Source organism: Cololabis saira, chromosome 3, assembly GCF_033807715.1.
Source record: "Cololabis saira isolate AMF1-May2022 chromosome 3, fColSai1.1, whole genome shotgun sequence".
Classification (NCBI taxonomy): Eukaryota; Metazoa; Chordata; class Actinopteri; order Beloniformes; family Belonidae; genus Cololabis; species Cololabis saira.
In genome coordinates, this window is record NC_084589.1 from 54690380 (window position 1) to 54706492 (window position 16113).

Below are 16113 nucleotides of genomic sequence, written 5' to 3' on the forward strand. Positions count from 1 at the left end.
TGACACGAGTAACTTCCAGTTACTTCCAAGATGAACCAGAGTCTTTGGTTTGGAGTGACAGAGAAGTGGAGTTACTTTTAAGTGTGACGTTAGAATATAAAACAGGTGTGTTATTTGTCTTAATATAAATGTATATATAAGACAAGGCGTGTAGCTGGTCTCAACATAACGTTTATTCCCAGACCGATATAAAAACCGACTGCCGCTGTCATGGCAACAACAAACACTCACTTCCAGCTGGCGCTCTGCTGACGCTACTGCGCATGTGCTAAGAACCTAGGGCATGCTGGTAATGGAGATCCTGCATAGAAATCCATACAACACATCTTTCCCCCTAAATAAGAAATGTCATTTAAAGAAAAACCACACTATACTAAAGTGCATTTCAAGAACTTTTCTCAGTAAGAATTCTAACTGATTAATACTCTCTCCAAGGAAAATAATACATTAAATTAAATAAATTAATTAATAAATTAATACATTAAATTACATGCAAACAGCGTAAACAGAATCATGTATCATCAACATTGTCTTTGCACCTTTTCTTTTTTTTTTTTTTTTTTTTAAACTCACAAACTTAAACTGTTGACTCAAATAATTGATAGGTAAGATAAACAGAATAAACAGTAAAATCCACGACACATTCTCAGCAGGTCGTAAGAGAAAAACAGTCCGTTTGCAAAAATCCATTCATATTTAGCAACTCCCAATCAGTCTCTTAGGTGGCTGAATAAGTCTCTTAGGTCTCAACTGTCTTGCAACAGCTGGCGTTGCGGGCATTGCTTTTGGACCAGCGGCAGCATGGTCAGGACCACTGTTAGCTGGCTCTGCGGAGTCAGTTGTGTCCTGTTGAACAGTCTCTTGAACCGTTTCGTTGTCAGTCAGCTGAGGCTGTAGTTGAAGATCCGTGCGGTTTCTCCTCAGAGACAGTCCACTCTCCGTCTGGACCCTGTAGGAGCGTGGAGCAACTTCCTCCTCCACCTGTCCTTGTTGTCTCCAAGTGCCCGTAGAGATGTCCCTGAGACGCACCATGTCCCCTGGCTTCAGCATAGGCAGATGTTTTGCTGTCCGGTCGTGCAACCGTTTTTGTTTCACTTTTTGTTCCTCCTTGTCTTTCCTGACCTTGTGTGCACCTCTGGGCGTCAGCAAGTCCTCATTCACCGGCAGGTTGGAGCGTATGCGCCTACCCATCAGCATTTGTGCTGGTGAAAGCCCGTTCTGCAGAGGTGTACTCCGGTAGATCAGTAAGCTCTTTTGAAAGTCACTTCTGTCCTCTGATTTCTTCATTAAGTTTTTGACTATTTTCACAGAGCTTTCTGCCAGGCCATTAGACCTTGGATAGGTTGGACTGGAGGTAGAGTGTTTGAACCCCCATTCTTTGGCAAAGGTGGCGAACTCACAGCTAGAAAACTGAACACCATTGTCCGAAAACAGTTCACATGGGACCCCGTGCCTGGCGAAGACCGTCTTGAGGTAGTTGATGACTGCTTTAGATGTGGTCGACTGTAGTGCTCCAACTTCAGGATAGTTTGAGAAGTAGTCAGTGACCACTATGTAACTCTTTCCGTCACAGTCAAATAAGTCAGCTCCTACTTTATAGTATGGTCTGTGGGGCACCGGGTGAGGCATTAGCGGCTCAGCTTGTTGTTTCGGCCTGTAGGTGCGGCAAAGTTCACATGACGCTGTTATCTGGCTGATGTCGAGATTGATTCTTGGCCAGTACATGACTTCCCTTGCTCTGCGTTTACACTTGACTTCTCCGAGGTGACCTTCATGTATCTTTTGGAGCATTTGTTTGCGTAGTGAGGATGGAATGACATATTTGCTCCCCTTTAATACAATGTCGTCCACCACAGTGAGCTCTGCCCTGTGATTCCAGTAGTCTTGTACTTTCAATGGGCAGTCTCTTTTGTTTTCAGGCCATCCTTTTTGTATTGTCACCTTGAGTTGCTTCATTGTTTCATCTGCAGTGGTCTCTCTCCGTATTTGTTCTGTTTTGTCCGGAGACACCGGTAGAGATGTGATGATCATGTCCACATACGCTTGGATTTCAGTGGTTTTCTCACTGTCTGCACTTTCGCCCTTATCCACTGCTCTAGACAAGGTGTCAGCGGTGTACATGTATTTTCCTTGCGTGTATGTCATGTGCACGTCATATTTCTGCAGCCTGATCAACATGCGCTGTATCCTAACAGGACAGTCATTCAGCGGTTTGGCCATTATGGACACGAGAGGCTTGTGGTCAGTTTCCACTTCAAAAGCTTGACCATAGACGTATTGGTGGAAACGCTCACATGCATAGAGGCTCGCTAAAAGTTCCTTTTCTATTTGAGCGTACCTGGTCTCAGCACTCGTCAAGGCCCTGGACGCATAGGCGACTGGCAGCCACTGCTTGTCATGCTGCTGCAGCAGCACTGCTCCCAGGCCGTACTGTGATGCATCCGCCGAGATCCTAGAAGTCTTCTCTGGATCGTAGAACTTTAGCACTGGCTCACTTATCAGAATCTCTTTCAGTTTCAGGAAGCATTGCTCCTGTTCATGGGACCAGATCCACTCGTTCTTTTCTACGAGAAGGCTTCTGAGTGGTGCTGACTGTGTCGACAGCTGTGGTACAAATTTGGCGAGATAGGTGACCATTCCCATGAATCGTCTGACTTCCTCCTTGTTCTTGGGTCTTTCCATGTTGTTGATTGCTGAAGTTTTTCTCGGGTCAGGCTTGACCCCCTCTTCGCTGACAACATCTCCCAAGAAGGTAAGTGATTTCACTCCGAACTCGCATTTGTCTTTATTGAGTCTTAGATTCACTTCTCTAGTCTTGTCTAGCACTTGTCTCAGTCTTTCGTCGTGCTCTTGTCTTGTAGATCCCCATACGATGATGTCATCCATCATAGTGTCTACTCCAGGTATGTGTTCAAATATCATGTGTATGGTCTTGTGGTAGACTTCAGGCGCTGACAAGATGCCATACGGCAGACGAAGAAATCTGTACCTGCCCTCAGGTGTGTTGAATGTGCACAGTCTCGAACTCTGCTCATCTAGTCTCATTTGCCAGAAACCTGACGAAGCATCGAGTTTGCTAAACCATTTAGCTCCAGCAAACTGTGCCATGATTTCCTCTCTGGTTGGTAGCTTGAAATGTTCTCTTTTTATTGCCTTATTAAGGTTCCTTGGGTCCAGGCAAACTCTCAGGGCGCCTGTTTTCTTTTGGACTATCACCAGCGAACTGACCCAGTCAGAGGGCTCATCAATTTTCCTGATGACCTCTAGTTTCTCCATGCGCGCCAGTTCATCTTTTAGTTTCTCCCGTAGTGCAAATGGAACTTTCCTGCAGGGATGCACAACAGGAGGGACACTTTCATCCACATGTAATTTGTGTTTTCCAGGTAAACATCCCAGTCCTTCAAAACAGTCTTTATACTCTTCCATGAGTGAATGTTGATCCTTTGCAGTCTCGGATGATGTCACTACAAACACTCTTTTGACTAGATTGAGCTTTTCACTTGCACTGAGCCCGAGGATTGGTTGAACTTTCTTATCCACGATCAGTAATTGTGCTTTTATCTGCCGACCTTTGTGCTTGAAGGTTGCTATGCAGCCGCCCTTAACAGGAACGCTTTCTCCAGTGTATCCTGTCACTTTTGTTTTTATTGGACGTATTTTGCTCTTCACAGTCAGTGTTTTGTAGTCCTCAATAGACAGCAGGTTTGCCTGGGCTCCAGTATCAATTTTGAACGGAATAACTGTCTTATTCAGTTCAATTGGCACAATCCATTCAGCTTTTTCAGAGTGACTAACCTCATTAACCTGCACAACATCGACAATGAATTCATCATCTTCTTCTTCATCATCATCCTCTTCAACTGTGTGAACTTTCTTTCTTGAAGATGCTTTGCAACATTTTGCATAATGATTGCTTTTTCCACAGTTGTTGCAGGATTTGCCAAATGCAGGACATGACTTTGGCTTGTGCTTGCCTCCACATTTACCACATGTGAACTCTTTCTCATTTTGTTTGGTAAATGTTTTTGTTTTCCTCTGCTCTTTATGCACTGAATGCACTGCTGTTTCACCTCTCCGCAGCTCTTTTGCTTGTGCACGGGTGGTCTCTGCTGCTCTACACATGCTGACACATTTATCTAGTGTAAGTCCATTTTCTCTGAGCAGTCTTTCTCTGAGTGCGTTATCCACTGTTCCACAGACAATCCTGTCCCTCACTAGTGAATCTCTCAGATTTTCAAATTCACATGTCTTGCTGAGTGTGTGTAGCTCTGCTAAGTATTGATCAAAAGGTTCTCCTTGCTTTTGGTCATGGGTGAAAAACTTGTACCTCTCAAAAGTCACATTCTGCTTTGGCACAAAATACTCTTCAAACTGCTTCATTAGTGCTGCCACAGTCAGATTATCATCATTCAGCTGAAAGCTATTATATATGTCCAATGCATCTTCTCCAATTACATGCAAAAGGATGTTAGCTTTCAGTTTTTCATCATCACCCCCTGCTCCACTTGCTGCCAAATATATATTGAATCTCTGCTTAAAACGTTTCCAGTTATCAGCAAGATTACCAGTCAACTGCATACAAGTGGGCGGACTTAGCCTATCCATGACAGAACGACGGGGTAGTGGGGCTTCCTCAGCTTTTTCTGGTTGCTGGTTGTCCTCCAATTTGGGCTCCAGATCCTCTTTTACTTGTTCGATCTGTCCCTCTTCTCCCGTTTCACTGTCACCGTCGGTTGCAGCCAGCGTAGCCGTTGCTGTGTCTGTTTAACTCACGTCGAGACCGGCAACTTTTTTTTTTTCTTTTTTTAAACTTACTCCTCTTCCGTGGCTCTCTCGCGGTAAAAACTTCTTCTTATAATTACCCGCGGCCCATTCTGACACCATGTGTTATTTGTCTTAATATAAATGTATATATAAGACAAGGCGTGTAGCTGGTCTCAACATAACGTTTATTCCCAGACCGATATAAAAACCGACTGCCGCTGTCATGGCAACAACAAACACTCACTTCCAGCTGGCGCTCTGCTGACGCTACTGCGCATGTGCTAAGAACCTAGGGCATGCTGGTAATGGAGATCCTGCATAGAAATCCATACAACACAACAGGTAAAATACAAGAAAATATTGGACCAACCCCTGGAAAGCAGACGTGGTCGGGGTCCAGGCAGGAAACGGAGACGGGCCGGGGCTCGTCCGGGACCAACCTCTGGAAAGAAGACGTGGTCGGGTGCGTCTCCAGTTTTGCTTGTACAGTAATCCCTGATTTTCAGGGGTTACGTTCCAAAAAGAACCCTTGATAAGTGAAATCCATGAAGTAGCAACCTTTATTTTTTTTTACAATTATTATAAAATTGCGGGGATCAGCCCCGCCAAGACCCGATTAACTGGATTTGATCGGGAGAAAATGAAAATGGATTGTGAAAAGAAGTACAATAAGTACAGTAAGACAGATATACTAGAACTAGACAGCATAGGTGGAGAGTGTCAGGTCCAGACTGAAACCCTCAGCAACTTGGCTAAATCTGCTGAATATTTACAAAAGACAGAGACATCAGTTCAGGTTAAAAACCCGCGAGGAGAGAAGTCAGAGAACGTGCAGTCCCAACACCCCAAACATCTCTGTCCGTCTCTGCCTCGTCTCCTCTTTTTATTCAGTTGGGAAGGCCCTGGTTACACGAGCACGAGCAGCATAAGGGGGGGGTTAAGGCTGCTCATGTGAAGGGGGAATTATTAGCTCACATTAGAAGAATATGAGAAGTCAGTTAATATCTTCAGCTCAAGATGCATCCAAACCTCCACCGGGATTCTGCTCCCCTGCTTGAAATAACAAGTTAACACACACACACACACACACACACACACACACACACACACACACACACACACACACACACACACACACACACACACACACACACACACACACACACACACACACACACTTGATAAGAGGATTTGCGCTACTCCCACATTCCTCTGCAGAGATGTGAAACTTGCAGCTTCAGTTAACACGTATAAAGCAATAAGCACAATTTTAATATTCAAAGTTATGGCATAATCATGAAAAATGATAACTTCAACATTTGTCTGTATTTATATAAATAATTATTCCAACAGATAGAACCTGTAGAGACTAAAACTAGAACCCTCTGAGAGACTGACGGCTTTTATTAATCTGAAAACTGACAGACAGACTGGATTTGATGTACCGGTACCTGGATGTAGACACCACGCTGGTTGGTGAAGATGTCGAAGCGTTTCTAGATTTCTGATCCTCCATTTGGACTCTGAAGGGAATCAGGAAAAAATCTAATTGAAGTTCATGATGTTGAACTCCATCCATCCATCATCCTTCCATCATCCATCCATCATCCATCCATCATCCATCATCCATCATCCATTCATCAGTGTTAGTAAACCTCTAGTTAGTGTTAGTAAACCTCTAGTTAGTGTTTTTAATCCTCTAGTTAGTGTTAGTAAACCTCTAGTTAGTGTTAGTAAACCTCTAGTTAGTGTTTTTAATCCTCTAGTTAGTGTTAGTAAACCTCTAGTTAGTGTTAGTAAACCTCTAGTTAGTGTTAGTAAACCTCTAGTTAGTGTTAGTAAACCTCTAGTTAGTGTTTTTAATCCTCTAGTTAGTGTTAGTAAACCTCTAGTTAGTGTTAGTAAACCTCTAGTTAGTGTTAGTAAACCTCTAGTTAGTGTTAGTAAACCTCTAGTTAGTGTTAGTAAACCTCTAGTTAGTGTTAGTAAACCTCTAGTTAGTGTTAGTTAACCTCTAGTTAGTGTTAGTAAACCTCTAGTTAGTGTTTTTAATCCTCTAGTTAGTGTTAGTAAACCTCTAGTTAGTGTTAGTAAACCTCTAGTTAGTGTTAGTAAACCTCTAGTTAGTGTTAGTAAACCTCTAGTTAGTGTTTTTAATCCTCTAGTTAGTGTTAGTAAACCTCTAGTTAGTGTTAGTAAACCTCTAGTTAGTGTTTTTAATCCTCTAGTTAGTGTTAGTAAACCTCTAGTTAGTGTTAGTAAACCTCTAGTTAGTGTTTTTAATCCTCTAGTTAGTGTTTTTAATCCTCTAGTTAGTGTTAGTAAACCTCTAGTTAGTGTTAGTAAACCTCTAGTTAGTGTTAGTAAACCTCTAGTTAGTGTTAGTAAACCTCTAGTTAGTGTTAACCTCTAGTTAGTGTTAGTTAACCTCTAGTTAGTGTTAGTAAACCTCTAGTTAGTGTTTTTAATCCTCTAGTTAGTGTTAGTAAACCTCTAGTTAGTGTTAGTAAACCTCTAGTTAGTGTTTTTAATCCTCTAGTTAGTGTTAGTAAACCTCTAGTTAGTGTTTTTAATCCTCTAGTTAGTGTTTTTAATCCTCTAGTTAGTGTTAGTAAACCTCTAGTTAGTGTTAGTAAACCTCTAGTTAGTGTTAACCTCTAGTTAGTGTTAGTTAACCTCTAGTTAGTGTTAGTAAACCTCTAGTTAGTGTTAACCTCTAGTTAGTGTTAGTTAACCTCTAGTTAGTGTTAGTAAACCTCTAGTTAGTGTTTTTAATCCTCTAGTTAGTGTTAGTAAACCTCTAGTTAGTGTTAGTAAACATCTAGTTAGTGTTAGTAAACCTCTAGTTAGTGTTAGTTAACCTCTAGTTAGTGTTAGTAAACCTCTAGTTAGTGTTAACCTCTAGTTAGTGTTAGTTAACCTCTAGTTAGTGTTAGTAAACCTCTAGTTAGTGTTTTTAATCCTCTAGTTAGTGTTAGTTAACCTCTAGTTAGTGTTAGTAAACCTCTAGTTAGTGTTAACCTCTAGTTAGTGTTAGTTAACCTCTAGTTAGTGTTAGTAAACCTCTAGTTAGTGTTTTTAATCCTCTAGTTAGTGTTAGTAAACCTCTAGTTAGTGTTAGTAAACCTCTAGTTAGTGTTTTTAATCCTCTAGTTAGTGTTTTTAATCCTCTAGTTAGTGTTAGTAAACCTCTAGTTAGTGTTAGTAAACCTCTAGTTAGTGTTAGTAAACCTCTAGTTAGTGTTAGTTAACCTCTAGTTAGTGTTAGTAAACCTCTAGCTAGTGTTAACCTCTAGTTAGTGTTAGTTAACCTCTAGTTAGTGTTAGTAAACCTCTAGTTAGTGTTTTTAATCCTCTAGTTAGTGTTAGTAAACCTCTAGTTAGTGTTTTTAATCCTCTAGTTAGTGTTTTTAATCCTCTAGTTAGTGTTAGTAAACCTCTAGTTAGTGTTAGTAAACCTCTAGTTAGTGTTAGTAAACCTCTAGTTAGTGTTAACCTCTAGTTAGTGTTAGTAAACCTCTAGTTAGTGTTAACCTCTAGTTAGTGTTAGTTAACCTCTAGTTAGTGTTAGTAAACCTCTAGTTAGTGTTTTTAATCCTCTAGTTAGTGTTAGTAAACCTCTAGTTAGTGTTAGTAAACCTCTAGTTAGTGTTAGTAAACCTCTAGTTAGTGTTAACCTCTAGTTAGTGTTAGTTAACCTCTAGTTAGTGTTAGTAAACCTCTAGTTAGTGTTTTTAATCCTCTAGTTAGTGTTAGTAAACCTCTAGTTAGTGTTAGTAAACCTCTAGTTAGTGTTAGTAAACCTCTAGTTAGTGTTAACCTCTAGTTAGTGTTAGTTAACCTCTAGTTAGTGTTAGTAAACCTCTAGTTAGTGTTTTTAATCCTCTAGTTAGTGTTAGTAAACCTCTAGTTAGTGTTAACCTCTAGTTAGTGTTAGTTAACCTCTAGTTAGTGTTAGTAAACCTCTAGTTAGTGTTTTTAATCCTCTAGTTAGTGTTAGTAAACCTCTAGTTAGTGTTAGTAAACCTCTAGTTAGTGTTAGTAAACCTCTAGTTAGTGTTTTTAATCCTCTAGTTAGTGTTTTTAATCCTCTAGTTAGTGTTAGTAAACCTCTAGTTAGTGTTAGTAAACCTCTAGTTAGTGTTAGTAAACCTCTAGTTAGTGTTAACCTCTAGTTAGTGTTAGTTAACCTCTAGCTAGTGTTAACCTCTAGTTAGTGTTAGTAAACCTCTAGTTAGTGTTAGTAAACCTCTAGTTAGTGTTTTTAATCCTCTAGTTAGTGTTAGTAAACCTCTAGTTAGTGTTTTTAATCCTCTAGTTAGTGTTTTTAATCCTCTAGTTAGTGTTAGTAAACCTCTAGTTAGTGTTAGTAAACCTCTAGTTAGTGTTAGTAAACCTCTAGTTAGTGTTAACCTCTAGTTAGTGTTAGTTAACCTCTCGTTAGTGTTAGTAAACCTCTAGTTAGTGTTAACCTCTAGTTAGTGTTAGTTAACCTCTAGTTAGTGTTAGTAAACCTCTAGTTAGTGTTTTTAATCCTCTAGTTAGTGTTAGTAAACCTCTAGTTAGTGTTAGTAAACCTCTAGTTAGTGTTAGTAAACCTCTAGTTAGTGTTAACCTCTAGTTAGTGTTAGTTAACCTCTAGTTAGTGTTAGTAAACCTCTAGTTAGTGTTTTTAATCCTCTAGTTAGTGTTAGTTAACCTCTAGTTAGTGTTAACCTCTAGTTAGTGTTAGTTAACCTCTAGTTAGTGTTAGTAAACCTCTAGTTAGTGTTTTTAATCCTCTAGTTAGTGTTAGTAAACCTCTAGTTAGTGTTAGTAAACCTCTAGTTAGTGTTAGTAAACCTCTAGTTAGTGTTAGTTAACCTCTAGTTAGTGTTAGTAAACCTCTAGTTAGTGTTAACCTCTAGTTAGTGTTAGTTAACCTCTAGTTAGTGTTAGTAAACCTCTAGTTAGTGTTTTTAATCCTCTAGTTAGTGTTAGTTAACCTCTAGTTAGTGTTAGTAAACCTCTAGTTAGTGTTAACCTCTAGTTAGTGTTAGTTAACCTCTAGTTAGTGTTAGTAAACCTCTAGTTAGTGTTTTTAATCCTCTAGTTAGTGTTAGTAAACCTCTAGTTAGTGTTAGTAAACCTCTAGTTAGTGTTAGTAAACCTCTAGTTAGTGTTAGTAAACCTCTAGTTAGTGTTAACCTCTAGTTAGTGTTAGTTAACCTCTAGTTAGTGTTAGTAAACCTCTAGTTAGTGTTTTTAATCCTCTAGTTAGTGTTAGTTAACCTCTAGTTAGTGTTAGTAAACCTCTAGTTAGTGTTAACCTCTAGTTAGTGTTAGTTAACCTCTAGTTAGTGTTAGTAAACCTCTAGTTAGTGTTTTTAATCCTCTAGTTAGTGTTAGTAAACCTCTAGTTAGTGTTAGTAAACCTCTAGTTAGTGTTAGTAAACCTCTAGTTAGTGTTAGTTAACCTCTAGTTAGTGTTAGTAAACCTCTAGTTAGTGTTAACCTCTAGTTAGTGTTAGTTAACCTCTAGTTAGTGTTAGTAAACCTCTAGTTAGTGTTTTTAATCCTCTAGTTAGTGTTAGTTAACCTCTAGTTAGTGTTAGTAAACCTCTAGTTAGTGTTAGTAAACCTCTAGTTAGTGTTTTTAATCCTCTAGTTAGTGTTAGTTAACCTCTAGTTAGTGTTAGTAAACCTCTAGTTAGTGTTAACCTCTAGTTAGTGTTAGTAAACCTCTAGTTAGTGTTAGTAAACCTCTAGTTAGTGTTTTTAATCCTCTAGTTAGTGTTAGTTAACCTCTAGTTAGTGTTAGTAAACCTCTAGTTAGTGTTAACCTCTAGTTAGTGTTAGTTAACCTCTAGTTAGTGTTAGTAAACCTCTAGTTAGTGTTTTTAATCATCTAGTTAGTGTTAGTTAACCTCTAGTTAGTGTTAGTAAACCTCTAGTTAGTGTTAACCTCTAGTTAGTGTTAGTTAACCTCTAGTTAGTGTTAGTAAACCTCTAGTTAGTGTTTTTAATCCTCTAGTTAGTGTTAGTAAACCTCTAGTTAGTGTTAGTAAACCTCTAGTTAGTGTTAGTAAACCTCTAGTTAGTGTTTTTAATCCTCTAGTTAGTGTTAGTAAACCTCTAGTTAGTGTTAGTAAACCTCTAGTTAGTGTTAGTAAACCTCTAGTTAATGTTAGTAAACCTCTAGTTAGTGTTAACCTCTAGTTAGTGTTCCACAGCTTCCTCATGTGTCTGGTTTGGTTCTGTAAACCATGATGGGGTAATGTGTTTGATTCTTCTGAGGTTGCATGAAGTTCATGGTCAGATCAGGTCCTGACGGCTTTTATTACGTCTAAAAACTGACAGTCAGACTGGATTTGATGTTGTGTCCAACGGTGTTAGTCATCTTACCTTCTTCCTGAAGGTGGTAGTTGTGGTAGTGGTGTCCTGAAGTGTGGAGGACGTTCCCTGGAGTTTATCGTCCCCATTTAGAATCTGAAATTAATCAGGAGAAATTCACATTAAAGCTCATGATGTTACAGAACTACATCCATCATCCATCCGCCGGGAGAACAGAAAAGAAAATCAAACTTGCCTTTCATGCGTCTTCACACGTTGCGCAACACTTGTCTGACTTAAGGCTGATTTATGGTTCCACGTTAAATCAACGCAGAGCCTACGGCGTAGGGTACATGCAGAACCATAAATCAGCCTTTAACAGGATTTTACGTGATTTTACGTGATTTTACGGGACTTCTGGTGCTGATCTCGACACTGCAGTAATAAGGTTCCAACTACAGGACTGTCTCGGAAAATTAGAATATTGTTATTTTCTGTAATGCAATTACAAAAACAAAAATGTTATACATTCTGGATTCATTACAAATCAACTGAAATATTACAAGCCTTTTATTATTTTAATATTGCTGATTATGGTTTACAGTTTAAGTTTAAGATTTCCAGAATATTCCAATTTTTTGAGATAGGATATTTGAGTTTTCTTAAGCTGTAAACCATGATCAGCAATATTAAAATAATAAAAGGCTTGCAATATTTCAGTTGATTTGTAATGAATCCAGAATGTATAACATTTTTGTTTTTGTAATTACATTACAGAAAATCACAATATTCTAATTTTCTGAGACAGTCCTGTAAATGTTGTTCATTGGCAATCGAGTTCTGGTGCAGCTCAGGTGATATTGCGGAGTAATCCAAAAGTAATGTAACTAGTTACTTTCAGAAACCAGTAACTAAGTAGTGTAAGGGATTACTTTTTTAAAAAGTAACTAGTAATATGTAATGGATTACCTTTTTAGGGTAACTACCCCAACACTGGTAACTGGAATAAATAAACCTTAAAATCAGGCCTGAACATTTCTGTAAACGACTTCTGCTCCTTCCTGCTGCAGGATTTATTTACAGTTAAACATTTTCTAAATCAATCAGAGGAAAAGTTCAAAGTTTAATAAAGTCTCTGCAGAAGTTTATGGTGTCGCTCATAATTAGATTAATCTTTAAACCAGGGTTGCTTAAACGTGTCACGGAGCCACGTTTATTAACTTGAACCTTCATGGTGTTAAGATGGAAAATATCACAGAAAATATATAACTATAAAATATAAACAGTATATACATTGGAATGAAAATAAAAGTAGTGCAGTACGAGAAAGAAAGAAAAACAGTGCAATACAAGCAGGTAGGATGTGAGTGACAGATATTACACATGTGGTTATTAGATAGCTGGACCCAAACTAGAACTAGAACTGAAACAGGCTGACAGAAACAAAAGACTGAAATAGGAGCGTCTGATGTGACTGCAGTCCTGAAGTAGCTATCTCTAACCCAAAAATGTGATGCATTATTTTGTGTTATAGTCTTACTAACATGTTGTATTGTAAATCTAGGCTATTAGTTTGTAATCATGATGTTCAAAATAATTCAAAGTAAAACATCTTATTTTTGCACGTAAAAGCCTCCGTCAGGCGACGCGGCTCCTGCAACCGACACTGACTGACTGTTTAGGAAACTCATCACGTCACACGGCCTCTCAAACATGGATATGTTTTATTACTGATGAGACACGTGTGGAAATGTTCTGTACTGTTAGTAATGTTGGATTTACATTCTTTTGAATGTTTGTGGAGTGGAATGTCCAGTTTTGGTGGAAGTAAATGTGGCCCACCCAAACTCTCTTTTCTGGCTTTAAGCCCCCGCTGAGAGGAAGCAGATCAGTTCCTGCAGATAACGGATGGAACCATTTAAAGGCATCGGGGGCTGCTGAACTTTGTTGTTAAAATATTACGTTTAAAACAGTGGCGGTGCACTAAACTGCACTAAACTTCACTAAACTGCACTAAACTGCACTAAACTGCAATAAACTTCCCTAAACTTCAGTAAACTTCACTAAACTTCACTAAACTTCACTAAACTGCACTAAACTGCAATAAACTTCCCTAAACTTCAGTAAACTTCAGTAAACTTCACTAAACTGCACTAAACTGCACTAAACTTCACTAAACTGCACTAAACTGCACTAAACTGCACTAAACTGCACTAAACTGCAATAAACTTCACTAAACTGCAATAAACTGCACTAAACTGCACTAAACTTCACTAAACTTCACTAAACTGCAATAAACTGCACTAAACTGCACTAAACTGCTCTAAACTTCACTAAACTGCACTAAACTTCACTAAACTGCAATAAACTGCACTAAACTGCACTAAACTTCACTAAACTGCAATAAACTGCACTAAACTGCACTAAACTGCTCTAAACTTCACTAAACTGCACTAAACTTCACTAAACTGCAATAAACTGCACTAAACTGCACTAAACTTCACTAAACTTCACTAAACTGCACTAAACTGCACTAAACTTCACTAAACTTCACTAAACTGCACTAAACTGCACTAAACTTCACTAAACTGCAATAAACTGCACTAAACTGCACTAAACTGCTCTAAACTTCACTAAACTGCACTAAACTTCACTAAACTGCAATAAACTGCACTAAACTGCACTAAACTGCAATAAACTGCACTAAACTTCACTAAACTGCAATAAACTGCACTAAACTGCACTAAACTGCACTAAACTGCACTGGAAGCAGCATGAAAGAATATGATGAAATATGAAAGAATATGAATACTTTTAGATATTTAGGGAAAGTAAATTAAAAATTACATTCAGACATTCAGAAATCCAACACACACACACACTCCAACACGTTTCTGTCAGGTACTCCATACTTTCAATCAAGGTGAATAAACCATAGAGATATATATACGTAGACGAGGCATGGAGTGATTTTGCCGCTGCTGCGACACGTCAACGTCGCCCCATCGGCTCAACGCTCCATGGGGCGTCTACGTATAAAAGTCTATGGAATAAACAACAACATTTGCAGCTGTTTGCAGATCTGGGGGTTTCTGGGTCTGGATCAGCTCTCAGGAAAGAAATAAACCCCTAAATAAACTCCTAAATAAACTCCTAAATAAACTCTTACCTGCAGGTGAAGCTTCTGTAACTTCAGGCGAGACGATAATCGATGTTTAAAGTCCAGACTCAGGTGTGGGCGTGGCCTGACTCAGGTGTGGGCGTGGCCTGACTCAGGTGTGGGCGTGGCCTGACTCAGGTGTGGTCTGACTCAACCTGAAACTGAAAGAAAACGTTTTGAAAGCTTGAAAGTGTTTAAAACATTTAAAACATGAAAAAAAGTTTTGAATATTTGCAGACATAATTTTGTGCATTTTTATTTTTCGCAAGTGCAACAGTTTCAGAGGTTAAACTGTTTTATTTTCAGAGTTTCAGAGTATAGGAGCCAAATATGTTGTTGTTCACTGTGTGTGTGTGTGTGTGTGTGTGTGTGTGTGTGTGTGTGTGTGTGTGTGTGTGTGTGTGTGTGTGTGTGTGTGTGTGTGTGTGTGTGTGTGTGTGTGTTGTTACCTGAGCCGCAGGTATAAAGGTGGTTACGTAACACTCGTTTGACAGATGTTTGGCCCGGAAGGGCAGAAGGTTTTTGACCGCTGTGGCGCTAAAGTTACAAACGTTATGCCTTGACTGTAATCTTAATGAAGTCACAATAAATTCGTTTTTTTTTTTTGTTTTTTTTTTTTTTTAGTACAAAGTACAAAACGGTTTAGATTTTAATTTGGGCAAAGGAAGTTCCATTTTGAGATCACTTGACAAGATTGGTCCATTTTACAACACATTTAAAATGCAGATGATGAGCAGAGCACAGAAGACAGCGTGGACAGACTGTAGCATGCTGCATTTTGCAGTTTCAGGAACAGTCGGCCACTTCGGATGTAGTTCAGTCAGAAAGGAATTCACTCTTTTGGGAAATTGAACATAAAAAAGGAGCCTTGGCTAATCTAAGGTTCTCTTAATAGTTCAAGGGCCTTAACAGCAGCCCCCCAGAAGTTTTTATTAGTATCTCCCTCAATCTAAAAATCAGGCAGGAGGTAGCTCAGACAAAAAAAAAAGTAGTCCCATCAACTCTCATTGTTAAAAGGAATGTGGGGGATACCCAGGGGGCCAAGCAGAAAAACAGACATGGAGCGTTGTAAAAGGTTTGACCCCAGAAATGATATCTAGGACTTTCAAGGATCACAACCTGGGTGAACAACCCGGTCTAATCATTTATTTAGGCTACAGTATTGTGTTTTTATGGGCCACAATTGTGCCAACTACTTCTGGCTGCTATAGTTACTGTACAGTTGTATGTGTGTTGGGCCCCTGTGCCACATTAATTGGTGCTGCTACTAGGCCTACTGAAGCTGTATAATTTTGTGTTATGGCCGGCTGCTGTGCCAACTGCGTAGGCTACTGTATTTTATAGTTATGACGGGCTGCTGTGCCAGTGTGCCACTGTATAGGCCTAGGCAGGGCTTAATTAGAGGGGGAGCAAGCCAGAGCACGCTCCGGCAAACCTGTAACAAATAAATATATACTTTTACGCACCGCTGCGCGCCCATATCAATTCCAAAAACACAATAAACAGCACAACGGCATAATGGTAAAAGTTATACAAGTAGTACATCTATGTGGCTTAAAAAGGACAGTTGGGTTGCTTAATGTGTCTCACACAGCGCATCTGTGTTTGTGTGCTGTTTTATGTTTCTTCGTTCCATGCGTAAAAGCCAAAAGCGCACTGCAGATGGGCAATCTCCAGCTGTGTGTGTGTGTGTGTGTGTGTGTGTGTGTGTGTGTGTGTGTGTGTGTGTGTGTGTGTGTGTGTGGCGCTTTTTCTCTCGCACCGGAGGCACTCATCCTCTGCGCTCCGGGACCTCCCACTTTACAAATTAAGCACTTGGCCTAGGCATATATTTTGATAACGGGGCCATGCAAGAGAATTGGTGGTTTTATTACTCA

The 16113-nt window shown here is 39.3% G+C and overlaps 1 long non-coding RNA gene across 1 annotated transcript; it reads right to left on the reverse strand.

Moving 5' to 3' along the window:
* Positions 1 to 5555: 5555 nt before the first annotated feature.
* Positions 5556 to 14375, reverse strand: LOC133440568 (uncharacterized). Its single transcript, XR_009782358.1, has 4 exons — positions 14246 to 14375; positions 11149 to 11232; positions 6216 to 6287; positions 5556 to 5817 (listed from the first exon to the last, which is right to left on the reverse strand). It is a non-coding gene; the product is annotated as an uncharacterized LOC133440568 (long non-coding RNA).
* Between the last annotated feature and the right edge of the window lie 1738 nt (positions 14376 to 16113).